Below are 20,442 nucleotides of genomic sequence, written 5' to 3'. Positions count from 1 at the left end.
TCATGAGTTGCATTGAGCTCATCAAAGGCTTGCTTAAGGGCTTTTAGTTCCTTACGCAAGCTTTTGCATTCCCTTCTCTTAATGTCAAAGTGTTCTCTAGCATCTTCTAGCATGTCAAATAGTTCATCCTTAGTAGGTTCTTCATCATCACTATCACTATCATTATTATTTTCATTTTCACCATCATGTTCTTCATCACTTTCATCATCACAAGTTTGTACCTTAGTGGCCTTAGCCATGAAGCATGATGAAGTGTCGAAGAGAGAAGGCTTCTCATTGATTGCAATGCTTGCAAATGCCTTCTTCTTGGTGGTCTTGTCATCATTACTTTCATCATCATCACTTGAGGAAGCATCACTATCCCAAGTGACCACATATGAATCACCCTTCTTCTTCTTGAAGGTCATCTTGTCCTTCTCTTTCTTTTCCTTCTTGTCCTTCTTCTTGTTCTTCTTCTTGTCATCATCATTGTCGCTATTGTATGGACATTGAGCAACAAGATGATCTTTGCTTCCACATTTGAAGCACCTCCTTGACACTTCCTTATTCTTGGATGAAGATTTCTTTCTTCTAGCACGATAGCCCTTCTTCACCATGAACTTGCCAAATCTCTTGACAAAGAGAGCCATCTTCTCATCATCATCATCATCCCATGAATCATCATCTTCACTTGATGTTTCTTGTTTGGCCTTGCCTTTGAATGATGTGGCCTTGAATGCCACACTCTTCTTCTTCTCATCCTTCTCATCTTTCTTTTCTTCCTTCTCATCATCATCTCTATATGTATCATCGGTCATTATATCTCATAATACTTGGTTTGGTGTCATAGTGTCCAAACCACTTCTCACTAGAATGGTGACCAATGTACCAAATCTTGAAGGCAATTATCTCAAGAACTTATGGGAGAAGTCCTTGTCCTTCACCTCTTCTCCAAGTGCTTTGAGATAATTGACAAGCACTTGAAGCCTATGGAACATCTCCGGCACACTCTCATCCTCCTTCATCTTAAAGCTTGCAAACTTCTCTTTGAGAATGCATGCCTTTGCACCCTTCACGGCTTGAGTGCTCTCAAATGATTCTTTCAACTTCTTCTAAGCCTCATGAGTCATCTCAATATTCTTAATTTTCTCAAATGTTCTCTCATCAATTGCATCATGAATGGTACTTAGAGCAATGTCATTGTTTTGGAGAAGCACTTCTTCGGCCACGGTGGGATTCTCCGGATCACCAATCTCAATTTTGGTTTCTACCACCTTCCACACCTTTCTATTGATTGACTTGATATGTGTGGTCATCTTTGACTTCTAATAAGGATAATTTGTGCCATCAAATTGGGGTGGCTTCTTGGCGTTGTTGATTTAAGCCATTTTTACACTGAAGGTTGTTAAGCCTCAAATCACGGTGACCTTAGCTCTGATACCACTTGAAAGGTCCTAATGGCTAGAGGGGGGTAAATAGCCTAATAAAAATTTCTACAACAACACTTAACAAACCAGTTAGACAATTATGAGGTGAAGCAAGTGTTGTGCTAGCCTACTAAAAATATAAGCCACCTACCACAATTCTAGTTTAGATAGGATCTATCTACACAATAGCTAAGCCACTACATTAAGTTAGTGTGCTCTCAAAGGCTAGCTAAAGAGCCATACTAATCAAACTAACAAGCTCTCACAACTAGCTATACTAAAGAGCTTGACAACTAGTTTGCAGTAATATAGATAGAGTGAGCAAGAAGATTATACCGACGTGTCGTGGAGTGAACCAATCAATCACAAGAATGAATATCGATGAAGACCAATCACCTCGGAATCAAATGATGAACGCAATGATTTTTACCGAGGTTCACTTGCTTGCTGGCAAGCTAGTCCTCATTGTGGCAATTCACTCACTTGGAGGTTCACGCGCTAATTGGCTTCACACGCCAAACCCTCAATAGGGTGCCGCACAACCAACACAAGATGAGGATCACACAAGCTAGGAGAAATTCACTAGAGTACCTTTTGGCTCTCCGCCGGGGAAAGGTCAAGTACCCTTCACAATCACCACAATCGAAGCCAAAGACAATCACCACCCTCTGCTCAACGATCCTCTCTGCTCCAAGCCGTCTAGGTGGCGGCAACCATCAAGAGTAACAAGCAAAATCTGTAGCGAAACACGAACACCAAGTGCCTCTAGATGCAATCACTCAAGCAATACACTTGGATTCTCTCCCAATCTCACAATGATGATGAATCAATGATGGAGATGAGTGGGTGGGCTTTGGCTAAGCTCACAAGGTTGCTATGTCAATGCAAATGGCCAAGAGAGTGAGCTTGAACCGGCCATGGGGATTAAATAGAAGCCCCCGTGAAATAGAGCCGTTGCACTAGGCACAACGCGGGGTGACCGGACACTCCGGTCATACTGACCGGATGCTGGACCTCAACATATGGTTGCCCAATGACAGCCACATGTCACTCTTCATTCAACCAAAACCACCTGATCTCAATGGTCAACACACGACCGGACGCTATGGCAAAACTGACCGGACGCTGAGCCCCCAGTGTCTGGTCGTTTCTAGTAAGGTTCTAGAAACGCCTTTTGTCGACCGGATGCGGCCGATCATGCTTGACCGAACACTGCCAGTGTCTGGTCAGTCAGTGACTTCCTTTTGCGCTGCCCGATAGCATGACCAGACGCTGCCTTCCAGTGTTCGGTCGCTGAGTGACCCAGCGTCCGGTCAGTTGACCGATGCCAGCATCTTGCTGCAACCACTGACTGGACGTGCCGATCCTTCTGAGACCAGCGTCCGGTCACTATGTGGCCAGTGAGACTAACTCCTTTTCACCTCTATCTTCTTCACCCTTGATCAAATGTGCTAACCACCAAGTGTATCACTTTGTGCACATGTGTTAGCATATTTTCACAAACATTTTCAAGGGTGTTATCGTTCCACTAGATCCTAAATGCATATGCAATGAGTTAGAGCATCTAGTGGCACTTTGATAACCGCATTTCGATACGAGTTTCACTCCTCTTTATAGTACGGCCATCAATCCTAAATATGATCACACTCTCTAAGTGTCTTGATCACCAAAACAAAATAGCTCCTACAATTTATACCTTTGCCTTGAGCTTTTTGTTTTTCTCTTTCTTCTTTTCATGTTGAAGCACTTGATCATCACCATGGCATCACCATCATCATGTTATGATCTTCATTTGCCTCATTGCTTGGAGTGTGCTACCTATCTCATGATCACTTGATAAACTAGGCTAGCACTTAGGGTTTCATCAATTCACCAAAACCAAACTAGAGCTTTCACCATTGTTGAGCAAGTCCCAAGTGGATTTTCTTTTAGTGGGTGTTGGTTATCTTATCTATGGTTTTCTAAAGTAACTAACAACCTCAACACTGAAGGCAAGCCCCGGAGCATAACCCCCTTCCTTGTGTTTTATAAACGTTATTCACTTAAGTCTTTTGGTTGATGCATTTAAGTAAAATAGGAGTTGTTTGATTACCAACTATTGCATGCCTGCCTTGATATTTCCATACCTATCCTTGTCACCCAGGCTATAATAGTAGGTTAATGATGCTTAGTTATGCTTAGTAATTAAAAGTTGAGCAACAAGTTGGTTTACAATGTTTTCCTGGGAATGCCCTATGGTTTAATAATGATCATGAATTTAAAATGAGATCGGGCGGACTCTTTGCTTGCGTCAAGTTTGAGTCTTGACATAGTGCCCCACTTGTGTCGATTAAGGACCATTTGTTGTAGGCTAGTTATGTGTTCGAGACTTTATAGTACTAGCCACATACACTGGTAAACCCGATACCTAGGCTATTCCATTACGTGAAAAGACAACTGTGCACTGGGAGTGGGAGATGGCGAGAGTAGCGTGTACCCATCTTGTGAATCCATCTGGGATGGCATAGGGAGGTAGATTTCTGTATTCTCGGGTAGCGCAGACTAGTTCACATTCTAGAGGATCTGAGTGAGGGTTGATATACGTAGGTCCAGGACCTGCGTATATCGTGTGGTAAGGAAACCATAGTTGGGCCAAATCGATTTGAATCGCCACTGCTTCTCAGAGAAGAAGACTCAATCCTCTACCCTGCATCATAGTTAATAAATGAAACAATGATACTGGTGATCATGTGATGTGATGATTAAAGAAGTGGTTACTTTAGATCAGGTGCAAACTAGAGATTGATAATGATTTAACTTGACCTAAAACCTTGAAAGTAAGGATTAACCTTTAGTAAGCTTTTCTGCAAAAGTTAATCTTGATTCTTGCTTCACACTTATCTTGATTTCCCTTAAGCCTGCATATCCTTGGAGTCTTTCCTTTTCGTCGGATAAGTCTTGTTGAGTACCTTTCTGCTTAGGGTTTGTTAACCCTTGTTGCAGGTGGAGAGCCAGCAGTAGTGAAGCTTGTTGTGCACCCTTGGGCAGGGTGAATCTATCTTGTGTGTTACTCGTGGTACCTATCATGCTACCCTACTACCTAGTTGGCTAAAACTTATGAAGTGTAATAACTTAATGAATGATTTGTAAACTTATGGTTAGTAAGACTTCCATTGTTTATTCTGATGTAATATATTTGTATAAACTATTGTAATATTGTAATGTCTTCTGTGATGTATCCTGCTCGGAAAGAAAAAGTGGATAATTTAGGTTTCCCGAGGACACCCAACAGACTACTGAGATTGTGTGGCTTATGTGTGCAACAGTCAGAAGTCTGTGAGACAATGACGGACACATGTGGGCCATATGATTTGGGTGGTTCTGCCACAGCTAGTATCGGAGCATGTCATTGTAGAAGTGTTGTAGTACTACTTTATAAAACTTCAAAACAAACAATACAAATGAATTTCAAGTCTATTTTGGTCAAAAGGGTTAGTTCCACCTTACCTTCTGTTTGCTGAGGGATGTCCTGCCTTATTTTAGGAGTTATTGTGGTGTCCACCTCACTATAGTACTTCAATTCATATAGTCCCTAAACTTGTAGGATATTCTGCTAGAATCTTCGTGCTTTTCCCCTAGTTATTTTATGGGTTTTTTGTATAATTATAAGGGTGGTAGATACACCCCAAAATTATGTAAAAGTGGGATAACATGTTTTAATATTGCCCTATATTATAAAATTGAGTGTGTTGTCACTCAGTTGTGTAATATGTTTATTAAAATGATAAAGTTATCTAAGTAGGTAGGTTAGTTTAGTTGAGCATTGGACTGTTCATGCATCATGTCATTAATTAATCTTTTGTTTACTCCCCCCCCCCCCCTTGCTAGTAGTTTGGGTAAGTATGTTGCCAATCCTATTCATGCTATCTTTCTTTTCCCCCTTGCTATTCTATCTGTCTATGGAAATCTAGTGGCTGATGGTCTTTCTTACCTTACAGCATGAGGACTCATTCTAGAAAAATAGTTGTACTTGGTACCTCACATGGTCAGGCCAACACGACTGATCCCCCACGAGCACCAACCTTAGATGATACAGTTGTTGCTCTAGTGAATGTCAGCACCGATAATGTGCGTATTCTCCAAACTTGGGTGCAATATGGAGTACCTATTTCTCAGGGTCGTCAGCACTTATCCTGAAGCCGCCAACACTTATCGTGACTTTCTGACTTATTTCATAAAGACGAAGAACCTCTAGAGGCAGAAGACTGGATCCACACTATAGAGCAAAAGTTTGGTCTTATCCGCTGTAGTAATGTCCAGAAGACTCTGTTTGTAGCACAATTCCAGGGTCCTACTGGCGCTTGGTAGGCGAGTTTCCTTACAACACAGCCAGAGGGATATCAGGTTCCACAAGCTGACTTTCATGCCACTTTCTAGACACACCATGTTCCTGATGGTGTTGTGGAGATGAAAATAGAACAGTTCCTCACGTTGCAGTAAGGAGAACAGAGTGTGATGGAATATTTGGGCAGATTCAATCATTTAACGCAGTATGCCTCAGAATATGTTTGTACTGATGCCGATAAGAAGTTTTGGTTTGTGTTGGTATTTATTAACGTGTCACTTGTTTTAAGTAGTCACCCTATATTTTTTACATTCCTTAGCATCTTTTACTATGTTGTCATCCCTAGTGTTGGTGCCAGAAATGCTTGTTGGTAGAACCTAGTGCCACTTCTAGAATGACACTAAGAAGTACTTTAATATTTCATGTGACTAGAAAGAATATATATATAAAGGAAAGGAATCTACAAGCGCACAGATAATATACCATTGTAGCACTTTACCCAAGAGTATTCCAGGTATCGTTATTTATATTTTACCACAGGGAAGGTCTGGCACGGACATGTATTGATAACTTATGCTATTGAGGGAGAGTAAACCATAACTAATATTCTACTCACAACAGTGGTAAATCTTAGGATAAATTATGTATACGATAAGTATGGATTAATGATAAATCACCCATAGTACTCCTTTCTATGGCATTAGCATGGTTAAGTAGAATATTAGAGGAATAATTCCTAAGTCATTCTTAATTACAAGTCAAAGCATGCATTGAGTAGTGCAATTACACCTAGTAGTCATGGCTAAGGTCACCTTTATATCTACACATAAGGTATATTACTAAGGAAGATTAAGAACAGAGCTTGTTCTTCCTTCTTAACCGGACCCTACTTGCACCTATATTCGAGGAGTGGACTACAAAGTACTCAACAAGAGTGTCACATCCACGGCCTACCACATGATCCAAAATATAGGGTGTATCCATAGGTAAACAACGTATAAGCACCACACTTACACAAATGTCGACCACTCACCCCATGTACACCAGAGCGAGCATTATACGAACTTATGCATAAACATAATGATAAACTAGCTATACTAAGTATATAATCAAAGTAGATGATGAACATTATAACTAAGAACATGAATATTATGAATACCAATGTTGTCATAACAATTATAGCAAACATATAAAAGTAATGGAGTTACAAAAGAGAGGTGGTACAAAGATTATACCAAACCACGCTCTTGACAAGATCAGGAATCCAAGCGAACCCTGCTTGCCTCCCTCTAGACCAAACCTAACTAGCTATGCCCTAGAATATGGTGGAGCTCTGAGGATGATTAGGGTTTCTATCTTCTCAAATAACTTATCAATCAGGGGGTGGCAGGGGCTGGTATATACAGGCCGGAGCATCAATTGTGAGCCCTTGGATCAAACCGACTTAAAGGATAGCATAGATGCAACCTAGGAGGCAGTGAAGAACCGACAAAACAATGGGGGATGACATGTGGGCACCAGGGGGCCATCCGGCCTATAGGTGGCGGTGCCTCACCCTCCGCTTTGGTGTGGAGTCCTCTAGAGTCTTCTAGAAACTTCTAGGGTCATTTTCACTATGGATAAGCACGATTAAATCTGACTTGTAGGTCCACCTTGACGGTTTTCTAGATAAACCCTGCATAAAATATAGATTCACCAAAACTCATGGAATTTATTAGTTTAAACCCCTCGACCTTCGTTGGTGATTATATTTATGCTCTTATGCATATTATATTGACGGTTTATAATGGTTATTAACTGCCATCAACAAACTCCCCCAAGATTAACCTTTTGATAGTCCCTTAGCAAAGCTAAACTCATTAAATGGATCAGGAGTTGCATCGATGATTTCACTCCTCAAAAGTACACATGCGTTCAAACAAGAATTCTCCTCCGGATTAAAGTAAACTGATCTGACTTTCAAACTTATCCATATTACCTTCAACCATGGGGCTTCTTAGCCTTCACTTGGGTCTTGAGCAATTGAAAGACAAAATGATCAAGTCAAGCACTATGTCTCAAGTTCTTCGCTCAACTATTGTGGGGTACGGCCCCCAGTGTCCACAAGACAAGACATGGGCCGCACCATCAGGGGTGACCTAGCCCACAAGATCAAGGCGTGCACGGCGCTGCTCGGCGTGCACCGCAAGCTATTGTATAGTAAAAAATAGGATACTTTCCTTGTAACCCTGCCCCTCCAGAGTATATAAGGAGAGACAGGGGTCCCCTAGTGGACAGATCCATCTAGTTCAAGACATCTACATCTCAATACAATACACCAAAGACATAGGACATAGGGTATTACGTCGATCAGATGGCCCGAACCTGTCTAAATCACTAACTCTGCGCCTTATGTCACCATCTGGTTCCTGATTACGCGCACCCCCACTGACAAATCTACCATCGTGGGATACCCCTCGGTGGACTACCGACGATATTCTGTCGATAATTGGCATGCTAGGTAGGGGTGTGCGCTTGATCCTCCGGTGAGCCAGATGGCATACCTCAAGATCATCGGCACATTCTCGACGATGGCCCTATGCATCTATAGCTCGAACAGACTATCGCTAGGGAGGCGCTCGTACAGCAAGCTCGTCGCTTCATCCGATCTCGAGATGTCGTTCGTGAGCTCTACCACGTTCACTTGTCGGGTGGCGTTCAGGGTCTCCACCTTCGAGTCAGCCTTCGTGGCACTCGCACGTCACTCCACTTCTCGACTGGATCTGCTGGCCCCATCCTAATCTGAGTCCATCGTGATCACGATGCCAAGCCGAACACAAGCATAACGCCGAGATACAACAAGATCCAATCGGGCCCAAGCACGTGCATGCACGGTTGAGCGGCAGCCTATCATCGTTTGGTGTTTCCATCGACCAAAAGCAATCAAGCAAATAGCAAACAAATAGCCATGCAAGCTAGCTACGGGATCAAGTTATTGAGGAAGCCTTGTTCTACATGTACGCATGTACTGATACATGCACGAGAGAAAAAGGCCAGCACGTCTGCTCGGCCTACATCCATTACTCAGATACTACGACACGCCAATTATTCTGCTCGGTCTGATCAGTAGTATAAGGATGATGTTGCCCGGACTACTTACTCCGACCACCTGCTGCATCACAATGATGATCACCACGAAGAATGATGCTGTGACAACCATGACCACCGCCATACGATAGTTCAGAAAGCTTGAGGGCCAGGCAATTTCATCAACGCCGACCAGATAATGCCATACGCCACTGACTAGACGTTCTGTCTAAAGCTAAGTCATGCTTTAATATTTTTCTAAATATTCTCCAACCTCCATATATCGCCATAATGTTTCTCCGAGCTGTTTTCTCCATGTTTGCTCTCCAAACGATTTTTTGAACCCCCGAGCAGTCATGTTGATGCTCGGACGCCTCCAGAGACAGCCCTATCTCTGGCTCCTCCCTACACGTGCTATGGGCTCTGTGCTCTGTGTTATGGGTGGTCGGCAGCGGTTCCTTGGTCATGCATGTTCCTCCTACACGTGCACGGGCTCCGCGCTCGATGTTATGGACTATGGGCTAGCTAGGGCTAGAGACTTAGCTACACACTAACTGGTCAGGCGGTTTATATTAAATATAAATACATCTTCACACCAACTTATCACCGAGCTACATACGTTATTTTTTCTCCGAAGTTCATATATTTTTACATCATGTACTACCCGTTCTACAAGTTTGTATTGTAGGATCATCGTCTAGGTGGTCAGACCACCTAGTGCTCGGACTTCTCCACCGATCAACTGGTCGGACCGCTTGGTTCATGGACTCCTTCACCGACTAGTTGATCGGACTATTTGTCGGTCGCTTCTACTCAATGCTCACTTCACCGTCGACCACTTGACTAGACTGTTCACCGCTCGTGCTTCATCGCCAGCTACGCCGGTTACTCCTCGGTGCTCAGATTCTTCATGCTCGAGGACTAAGTGGGCACACTTCACCCCACAGACATCGCCAGCTATGTCGGGGACTCCTTGATGCTTGAACATCACTAGTGACACTAGGGACTCCTCGCTCTTTGGTGTTCGAACATCACCAACGACGCCGGGGACTCCTCGCTCTTTGGTGCTTAGACATTGCCAACGATGTTGGGGACACCTCGCTCCTCGGTGCTTGGACATCACCAGCAACGCTGGGGACTTCTCACTCCTCGGTGCTCGGACATCGCCAGCGATGCCGGGGACTCCTCGCTCTTTGGTGCTCCGACATCGCTAGTGATGCCGAGGACTCCTTGATACTCGAACATTGCCAACAACGTCAGGGACTCCTCGCCCCTTGGTGCTCGAACATTGCCAGCGATGCCGGGGATTCCTCGCTCTTCGGTGCTCGGACATCGCCAGCGACACCGGGGACTCCTCGCTCCTCGGTGCTCGGACATCACCAGTGATGCTAGGGACTCCTCACTCCTTAGTGCTTAGACATCGCCAGCGATGCTGGGGACTCCTTGCTCTTTGGTGCTCAAACATTGCCAACGACGCCGGGGACTCCTCGCTCTTCGGTGCTCGGACATCGTCAGCGACGCCGGGGACTCCCTTGCTACTCGGATCTTGCTACATCGCATCGGTATGCTATCAAGCTGCTCCATGCTGTTCGGATTAGGGTGCTGATCTTGGGTAGCACGTCTAGGGTCTTGATACGCGCATGTCAGATGACATTAGCAAGCTTTTAGACTTCTTTTTCTTTGACCCTGCTACAAGATTTATTCGTCATCTTCTAGTAGGCTCGGGAACTAAGTGGACACACTTCACCTTGCGGTGAATATGCGCTTTTCTTATCTCGAGGCTACACCCAGGGACTGGCTACCTGCTCGGCTGGTCTTCTACTTTCTGACCCTAGCACCACATCACTACGTCACCTACTGTTAGGCTCAGGGACTAGCTATGGGGGTACAGCCCCCGGTATCCACAAGACAAGACATGGGCCACACCATCAGGGGTAGCCCAGCCCATAAGATCAAGACGTGCATGGCGCTGCTCGGCGTGCACCATAAGCTATTGTATAGTACCAAATAGGATACTTTCCTTATAACCCTACCCCTCTAGAGTATATAAGAAGAGGCAGGGGTCCCCTAGTGGATAGATCCATATAGTTTGAGACATCTACTTCTCAATATAATACACCAAAGACATAGGACGTAGGGTATTACGTCGATCAGATGGCCCGAACCTGTCTAAATCACTAACTCTATGCCTTATGTCACCATCTGGTTCCTGATTATGCGCACCCCCACTGACAAATCTACCATCGTGGGACACCCCTCGGTGGACTACCGACGATATTCTGTCGACAATTGGCATGCTAGGTAGGGGTGTGCACTTGATCCTCCGGTGAGCCAGATGGCGTACCTCAAGATCATCGGCACATTCTCGACGACGGCCCTGTGCATCTATAGCTCAAACAGACTATCGCCAGGGAGGCGCTCGTACAGCAAGCTCGTCGCTTCATCCGATCTCGAGATGTCATTCGTGAACTCCACCACGTTCACTTGTCGGGTGGCGTTTAGGGTCTCCACCTTCGAGTCAGCCTTCGTGGCACCTGCACGTCACTCCACTTCTCGACTGGATCTGCTGGCCCCATCCTAATCTGAGTCCATCGTGATCACGATGCCAAGCCGAACACAAGCATAACGCTGAGATACAACAAGATCCAATCGGGCCCAAGCACGTGCATGCACGGTTGAGCGGCAGCCTATCGTCGTTTGGTGTTTCCATCGACCAAAAGCAATCAAGCAAATAGCAAACAAATAGCCATGCAAGCTAGCTACGGGATCAAGTTATTGAGGAAGCCTTGTTCTACATGTACGCATGTACTGATACATGCACGAGAGAAAAAGGCCAGCACGTCTGCTCGGCCTACATCAATTACTCAGATACTACGACACGCCAATTATTCTGCTCGGTCTGATCAGTAGTATAAGGATGATGTTGCCCGGACTACTTACTCCGACCACCTGCTGCATCACAATGATGATCACCACGAAGAATGATGCTGTGACAACCATGACCGCCGCCATACGATAGTTCAGAAAGCTTGAGGGCCAGGCAATTTCATCAACGCCGACCAGATAATGCCATACGCCACTGACTAGATGTTCTGTCTAAAGCTAAGTCATGCTTTAATATTTTTCTAAATATTCTCCAACCTCCATATATCGCCATAATGTTTCTCCGAGCTGTTTTCTCCATGTTTGCTCTCCAAACGATTTTTTGAACCCCCGAGCAGTCATGTTGATGCTCGGACGCCTCCAGAGACGGCCCTATCTCTGGCTCCTCCCTACACGTGCTATGGGCTCTATGCTCTGTGTTATGGGTGGTCGGCAGTGGTTCCTTGGTCATGCCTGTTCCTCCTACACGTGCATGGGATCCGCGCTCGACGTTATGGACTATGGGCTAGCTAGGGTATATAAGAAGAGGCAGGGGTCCCCTAATGGATAGATCCATATAGTTTGAGACATCTACTTCTCAATATAATACACCAAAGACATAGGACGTAGGGTATTATGTTGATCAGATGGCCCGAACCTATCTAAATCGATGTCTCTACACCTTGTGACACCATCCGGTTCCTGATTACGTGCACCCCCACTGACAAATCTACCATCGTGGGATACCCCTCGGTGGACTGCCGATGATATTCTACCGACAACTATTATTCTAGAGTTTTTATAGATTTTTAAAATAAAACTCAGAGCTTCCTTTGTGTGACACTCTCAAGTCTCTCAATATATGTGGTATTTGTGGATCCTCACCAAGGCAATAGTGATGTTATGCCTTTCTTTCTTCCTACAACTAAAGCTTATGTGGAGCTCATTGAAGTGGAGAAAGCATAAAAGAGCATACTTGCAATACATATATTATAAAGTCAAACCTCGGATCCAAAGAGAGTTGAGTCATACAATCAAATCAAAATGTGCATGTGTGTGGATGTATGTGGTGGATATATGTGGTGGCTAACCTATTTCTACTATGCTCCTTAAAAATATATCTCTATTTTAAACTTGGAAACAACATTGCAAGAAAACATGGGCTATCTTATTTATCTTTTCTTCTTTTGTTTTTTTAGGCGGGCATCTGAGTACCCATTGTTTTCAATATCTCGGACACTTGTCCATTTTTTCTCATCTCTTTTTTTTTATTTTTCTCTTTTTTATGAATAACTTTTGCATAGCCCCATGTCTCTTTTCTGCAACAAAACTTTTAAGAGATAGCAACAAGAACTTGGAGCATTTATTTGGTGGATATCCTATCAAGAATATTTTTGGTGTTTTCTTCCAGTGTAGGAGTAAAACATTTTTGGGTGGATCTATATGGAATGACATGTTGTTGTGCCTACCCCAGTGTAGGAGTAGTGCATATTTGGGTGGTGTGTACGTGATCTTGATTTTAAGAACATGACAAACCTCTCATAAGGGTCAACAAAGATTGAATAAACTCAATGCAAAACAAGCAGTATATATGTGGAAGTTTCCCTAATCTAAATATCATGTATGGCTTTGGTAGGAATTCAACCTTTGTCATACAGGAGCTCATCATATAGGATTTTCATATTTTTCAAAAGATAAATCTCTAGAACTTTAGTGTCACTTGGAACAAGATAAACAGCAGCTCAGAACTTTTCATATCATATCCGTCAATTACCTAGACTTAGATCAAGCATACGCTACCCACGAGTTTTAAGTTCAGAGTAAATTCTTATATCAAAACAGTCGTATCCAAAACTCAGGAGAATTCAAGGCTGAAAATAAGGTACTTGAAAGGAATTACAACAGAGCAACTATTCATTATTTCCATTTCAAGAGATTATTTTCAGAGTCCTTTTATTTTGTTGAGCTCTTAAAAATAGAAACCTAGACACACTCTTTATTTTGTTTTTATTTTTAGATCACACCTTACTAATATATATAACACAAAGATAAATTTTTATTTTATTTTTAGTTATGCATCTTTTTATGACTTAGAAATAATAGAACAAAAGGAAAAGATATACTTAGCAAAATTTATGGGGGATGCCTTTCCCCCAAGCTGGATGTTGGCGTGGTCGAATGTTGAAGTTGAATGATCCTTTTCAGAGTAGATTTGCTAGCGGATGTCCCTCTCATCCCGGGATGGATTGAGATGATGACAACTAGGTGAATTTGCTCTTGATCTTGGTGCATCATCCTGCAAAATACCAACAAAAATACCAAAATTCGTTGATCGGATTAGGATAAAAGGGTTAGACGTCAGCCGTTCAGAAATTAGTCATTCTTTAGGTTTAGAAATATTTCCTTATGGGCATAATTTTAGCAGGATGTCTATCTAATAATTTTGGATTTTCTAATTTTCTAATATACAGAAAAGGAAAGTATGTATGCATGGTATTTTTTTAATTTTTATGCCCCCACAGTGAATATTCCCATGGGTATTTACACCGTAGATCTATTCACCTGGGGCTTAAGATTTATAATGCAATGATAAAACTTTTTACTTTATTTTATTAAATGTAATGCTAATGTAGAAAAGTAAATATGCTAAAGTGAAAAGAATTCATGCAACGCTAGAAAGTAAATATGGATAACTACCGATGTTACCTCCTGGCAAGGGTTTAGATTTTTAAGTCCTCCGGACAAGACTTGGCCGGAGAAAGTCCTTTATTCTCTTGGTGCATCTATTGTCCTGAAGATGGAGACCTTGATGGTTGCACCTCTTGTGATGGTGTCTCTGATGAGGTCACCTTTTCCTTCCACACCTACTTGGTTTGTGGATTCGTCTTTGGCAGAGTAGGTACATTGTTCATAGGTTCTTTAGGTTCTTTATCTTCCTCCCATTCATTCTTGGGGGATTGATTCTTCTAGTGTTGGGATGATTGACATCTCCTCCTAGAGCAGGACTTCTTAGGCTGCTCATAAGTGGTCTAACTATTAAAATAACAGCATACCTTTTCTCCAGGGAATTGGAAGTGGACTTGTCCAGATCCGACATAGATGATCGCATTAGTGGTGTTAAGGAACAGTCTTCCAAGAATGATGGGTGTATCATCTTCTTCACCCATGTCTAGAACCATGAAGTCGGTAGGGCATAGTGATCATGTATTCTTACATGACATCTTTTGCTATTCCCTCTAGAAATCAAATTGATTGGTTCACCATTTGCAATTGCGTATATGTAGGGAACAAAGGTTCGTTACCAGATAAATATTCATACATTACCTTGGACATTATGTTGACACCCGATCCAATGTCGCAGAGGGTACACCTAGATCATCCTTCTTAGCAAGGAATGGTCAAGCGAGGTGGTGGTTGTACTCTGATCGGAGTGTGTTGATCATGTTAACTGATTCTTCTTGTGCTGCCTGACCATGTTCTTCCTCCTTCTCCTAGTATTCTTCTTCTTGGTCACTATTGTCTCTTCGGACAGGTACGGTGTCTGTGGATGTCCAAGAGATTGCAGGATGCGGTTCTTGAAAGAAAACTTCTCCTTTTTATCCTTGATTGTGAAGCAAATCTTGGCACTGTCCACATAGATCATGGCTTTTGCGGTGCTTAGGAAAGGTCAGCCCAAAATAATGGGTGCCCTTACATTTCCACCTGTTTCCAAAACCACAAAGTCTATGGGAACATATGATTGTTCCACTCGAACAATGGCATCTTCAAGAACTCCCTTGGGGTAGCAGAGTGACTGATCTGCAAGCTACAAATGCATATTTGTGTACAACAAAATATCTCCATTAATTTTATCATACATTACTTTAGGCATGATGTTGACACTTGCTCTGAAGTCACAGACAACTTCTTGGAAAATGTGCGGTCCAATGGCGATGGGGATGATAGGTTTTACTGAATCGTTCTTTTTTCGCAAGGTATAATCTATCCACCTTCCCGATGATGGTTGTATATAGTAATATGCTACATTGTGAATATTGATAAGATTTGCAATTTCTAGATCTTCTGGTTGCCCCAGAATCTAACCTTTGTCAGACGAAGGAACAACAGCTGCCAGCTGAGCTATTTGTGATTCTACCATTTTATTAAAGCTATGCTGGTTCTTAATGGTAGAAGAAAAGCTATCCATTCTATTATTTATGTTCTCTAGAATTTTACCGTTGGTAGCTACCATTCTAGATAATCCCTCCACAAGTTTTGTTTGGCTAGCAATTAATTCTCACAAGGGTGGTTGATTGAAATTATTAAAATTATTACCTTGATAGTTACCTTGGTAGTTCGGCCTTTGTTTCTGATTCCATCTTTGATTTTGTTGAGGACAATAGTAGTTGTTATTGACAAAGTTCACATCCTCATGAATTTTAGGGCAGTTGCTCCCTGAATGCCTAGTGTTTCCACACTCTGCACACGTCATTCGGGAATCATGAATATGCATGACTTCCTGCTTCTCATTAGCTCGATCTTTGAGCTTCTTCATTAGCAGGTCCATCTTAGCACAAATATATCTACCTCATTGAGTTGATGCATACCTCCACCTCTCTTGCGGGTCTGAAGACGTTCTTCATTCTAGCCTTGGTTGGAGGCCATCTTCTTCACAAGAGTTTTTTCCGCTGGCATGGTGAGTGACAGGAATGCACCTCTAGCAGTAGCATCCATAGTCTCATGGGTACTGTTGGTCCACCCGTGGTAGAAAGTCTATATGAGTAGCCAATTTTCATCCCAAGATGAGGACATTCTACAATATAATCTTGAAAGCATTCTCATGTCTCAGGGACAGATTCATCTTATTGCTGTTGAAAGCTTGAGATTCTCCCATGCAGAGCATTGGTCTTGCCTTTGGGAAAGAACTTTGCTAGGAAGATAGTGGAGCAGTTATCCCATGTAGTATTTCTATATTTGTTGGCGTAGAACCATTGCTTTGCCTTCCCCAAGAGTGAGAATGGGAAGAGGCAAAGTAGTATGATGTCTTGGGTCACTCCTTTGATGGTGAAAGTGCTACAAATCTCCAGGAAGTGTTGGAGATGTGCACTCGCATCTTCATGTGCCTTTCCATAAAACTGGCTTACTTGCACCATGATGATGAGGGCTAGCTTGAGCTTGAATCCACTGTCTCTAACATTGACTGTTGGTCCAATTTGGATGTTGGTTGTAGTTGGAGCAAAGAATTCATGGAGAGTCTTGTTAGCCATGGCTTCAAATTCTTGTGTTAAGCTTCGCCTTATCTAGTTGTCTTCTGATTCTAAAGTTAAAACTTTCTTGAGTTTAGACTTAGTTTTCCTAAGTAATGCTTCTAGATCGTCAACGTAGTTTGTCGGAAGGTCAAAACCGATCATACATTACCCTGCATAAGATACACAAGTAGACAAAACAAGGGTAAGCTTGTTTGAGCAGAGGTCAATGGGTATCTTCTATCACATTAATAAGTATAAGTTTATCCATATTTCCTTTGCCTAGCTACCTTCCCCGGCAACGGTGCCAAAAATGATTGTTAGTATTTATTAATGTGTCACTTGTTTTAAGTAGTCACCTTATATTGTTTGCATTCCTTAGCATCTTTTACTAAGTTGTCATCAGTAATGTTGGTGCCAGAAATGCTTGTTGGTAGAACCTAGTGCCACTTCTAGAATGACACTAAGAAGTACTTTAATATTTCATGTGACTAGAAAGAATATATATATATATATATATATATATATATATATAAGAAAGAAATCTACAAGCACACAAATAATATACCATTGTAGCACTTTACCTGAGAGTATTCTAGGTATCGTTATTTATATTTTACCACAGGGAAGGTCTAGCACGGACATGTATTGGTAACTTATGCTATTGATGGAGAAGTAAACCATAACCAATATTCTACTCACAACAGGGGTAAGTCATAGGATAAATTATGTATATGATAAGTATGGATTAAAGATAAATCACTCAGAGTACTCCTTTCTATGGCATTAGCATATTAGAGGAATAATTCCTAAGCCATTCTTAATTACAAGTCAAAGCATACACTGATTAGTGCAATTACACCTAGTAGTCATGGCTAAGGTCATCTTTATATCTACACATAAGGGATATTACTAAGGAAGATTAAGAACAGAGCTTGTTCTTCCTTTGTAATCGGACCCTACTTGCACCTATATTCGAGGAGTGGACTACAAAGGACTCAACGGGAGTGTCACATCCGCAATCTACCACATGACCTAGAATATAGGGTGTATCCATAGGTAAACAACGTATAAGCACCACGCTTACACAATGTTGACCACTCACCCCGTGTACACTAGAGCGAGTTCTATACGAACTTATGCATAAACATAATGATAAACTAGCTATACTAAGTATATAATCAAAGTAGATGATGAACATTATAACTAAGAACATGAATATTGTGAATACCAATGTTGTCATAACAATTGTAGCAAACATATAAAAGTAATGGAGTTACAAAAGAGTGGGGGTACAAAGATTATACTAAACCACGCTCTTGACAAGATCAGGAATCCTAGCGAACCCTGCTTGCCTCCCTCTAGACCTAGCCTAACTAGCTATGCCCTAGAATACAATGGATCTCTGAGTATGATTAGGGTTTCTGTCTTCTCAAATAACTTATCAATCAGGAAGGGTGGCAGGGGCTGGTATATATAGGCTGGAGCGTCAATTGTGAGCCCTTGGATCAAATCGACTTAAAGGATGGCATAGATACAACCAAGGAGGCGGTGGAGAACCAACAAAACAACGAGGGATGACATGTGGGCACTAGGGGGTCGGACAGCCAACCGGTGGTGGTGCCTCGCCCTCTGCTTCGGTGTGGAGTCCTCTCGAGTCTTCTGAAACCTTCTAGGGTCATTTTTATTGTGGATAAGCGTGACTAAATCTGACATGTAGGTCCACCTTGATTATTTTCTAGATAAACCCTGCAAAAAATATAAATTCACCAAAACTCGTGGAATTTGTTAGTTTAAACCCCTCGACCTTCGTTGGTGATTATATTTATACCCTTATGCATATTATATTGACTTTTTATAATAGTTGTTAACTGTCATCAACAGTTTGTACATGGTCTCAACACCAAACTTTAGACTATGCTGACTGTCTGCACTACTGCTAGTTATAATGAGATTATCAGTATTCCCATTTCTACTAGGGAGAAGAATCGTCAGCACTAGGAGAAGAAGAGAAAGAATGTACCTATAGAATCCTTTGGAGACAATACTCAGCGTTAGAGGATTATCTATCAGCAAGTCCATCATTCTCACTACTATCTCCACTAGCCAAATACCCCTGGTGTTCCCCCTGATAACCCACCAAATAATCCCAACCCATGTTATAAGTGCGGCCAAACTAGGCACTATGCTCGGGATTGTTGCCTATCTAGACGAGCTAAGCCTCTAAAATCTCTAGTGTGTCAATAACAGAATCATACGCAGGGTGCTCGAAAGAACAAAGTTGTTTCAAAGCTAGGTCAAGTTCATTATACTCAGGTCAAAGTGATTCTAGAAGGAGAACCTATAATGATGGGTCGGTTTTCTATCACTAAACAACCTGCAGTCATATTGTTTGACTCTGGTGCCTCGCATACGTTCATTAATAGAGATTGTCATGAAGTGTCGGTTGCCGATTGAGTCGATGGAAGGAAGTTTCTGCATACAGTCTCCTAGGGGACATATGTATACTAAGGAAGTAGCAGAGCATGTCCCTATAAATCTTGTTGGTCTTACCTTTCCAACAGATTTGCTTGTTCTTAAGGGTCGGGATATAGTGTGATCCTTGGCATGAATTGGTTGTGTCAGCGTGGAGTTGTCATTGATACTCTTCAAAGAACCATACAACTGAACTTACCTCATAGTAGTTCTAAGTTACTTATTTGTCTACCTACTCCTAAGAGGGCAGTTGAAAGAGTGTATGAAACAATTGTTAAGGAAGTGGCAGATATTCCTATAGTAAGAGAATTTCCATATGTGTTTCTAGATAATTTGCCTGATTTACCTCCAGATAGAGATGTACAGTTTGTGATTGAGCTAAAACCTGGTACTGCTTCAGTGTCCAGAAGAGCATATCGGATGCCTCCAAAAGAGTTAGTAGAACTTAAGATTCAGTTGCAAGAGTTGCTTGATAAAGGTTATGTCAGACCAAGTTCATCACCGTTGGGATGCCCTACTATCTTTGTGAAGAAGAAAGACAAAACTCTAAGACTGTGTGTTGATTATCGTCTATTGAATGAAGTAACTATAAAAAATAAGTATCATCTCCCATGCATTGATCTACTCTTTGATCAACTTACAGGAGCAAAAGTGTTCTCTAAGATCGATCTCAGATCTGATTACCACCAAATAAAGATCTGTCTGGAAGATATTCCAAAGACTGCTTTCACCACTCGATATAGTCTATATGAATAGCTAATGGAGATGGGGATCCTGATCTTCCATCAGGTGATGGTAACTATCGTTGTGGCAGAGAATGATACACCGATCCGGCTTCAGATCGAAAGATCAAACCCTATAATCTTAGCACCACAGCTCCTCTGGTTATCAACCAAGTCATGGACCAGGTTGACCTCGCTAAGAAAGCTAATCCTTGCCTACGCAACAAAGAACACAAGCAAGAACAAGAAAGAACACAACCAAATTGCAGATGAATGATTATCTCACGAAGTTGGGGTCTCACAAACCGATGAACGGCAAAACTGTTCTTGACAGAATAATCTAAGCAAAACCTAAAACCTAA

At 42.2% G+C, this 20,442-nt stretch overlaps 1 non-coding gene across 1 annotated transcript; it reads left to right on the top strand.

Annotated features, from left to right (window-relative positions):
* Positions 1–16,431: 16,431 nt before the first annotated feature.
* Positions 16,432–16,540, top strand: LOC136530049 (small nucleolar RNA R71). The gene has a single exon (XR_010777557.1). It is a non-coding gene; the product is annotated as a small nucleolar RNA R71 (small nucleolar RNA).
* Positions 16,541–20,442: the final 3,902 nt, after the last annotated feature.

This window comes from Miscanthus floridulus, chromosome 19, assembly GCF_019320115.1.
Source record: "Miscanthus floridulus cultivar M001 chromosome 19, ASM1932011v1, whole genome shotgun sequence".
Lineage (NCBI taxonomy): Eukaryota > Viridiplantae > Streptophyta > Magnoliopsida > Poales > Poaceae > Miscanthus > Miscanthus floridulus.
This window is presented reverse-complemented; position numbering and strand designations above follow the sequence as displayed.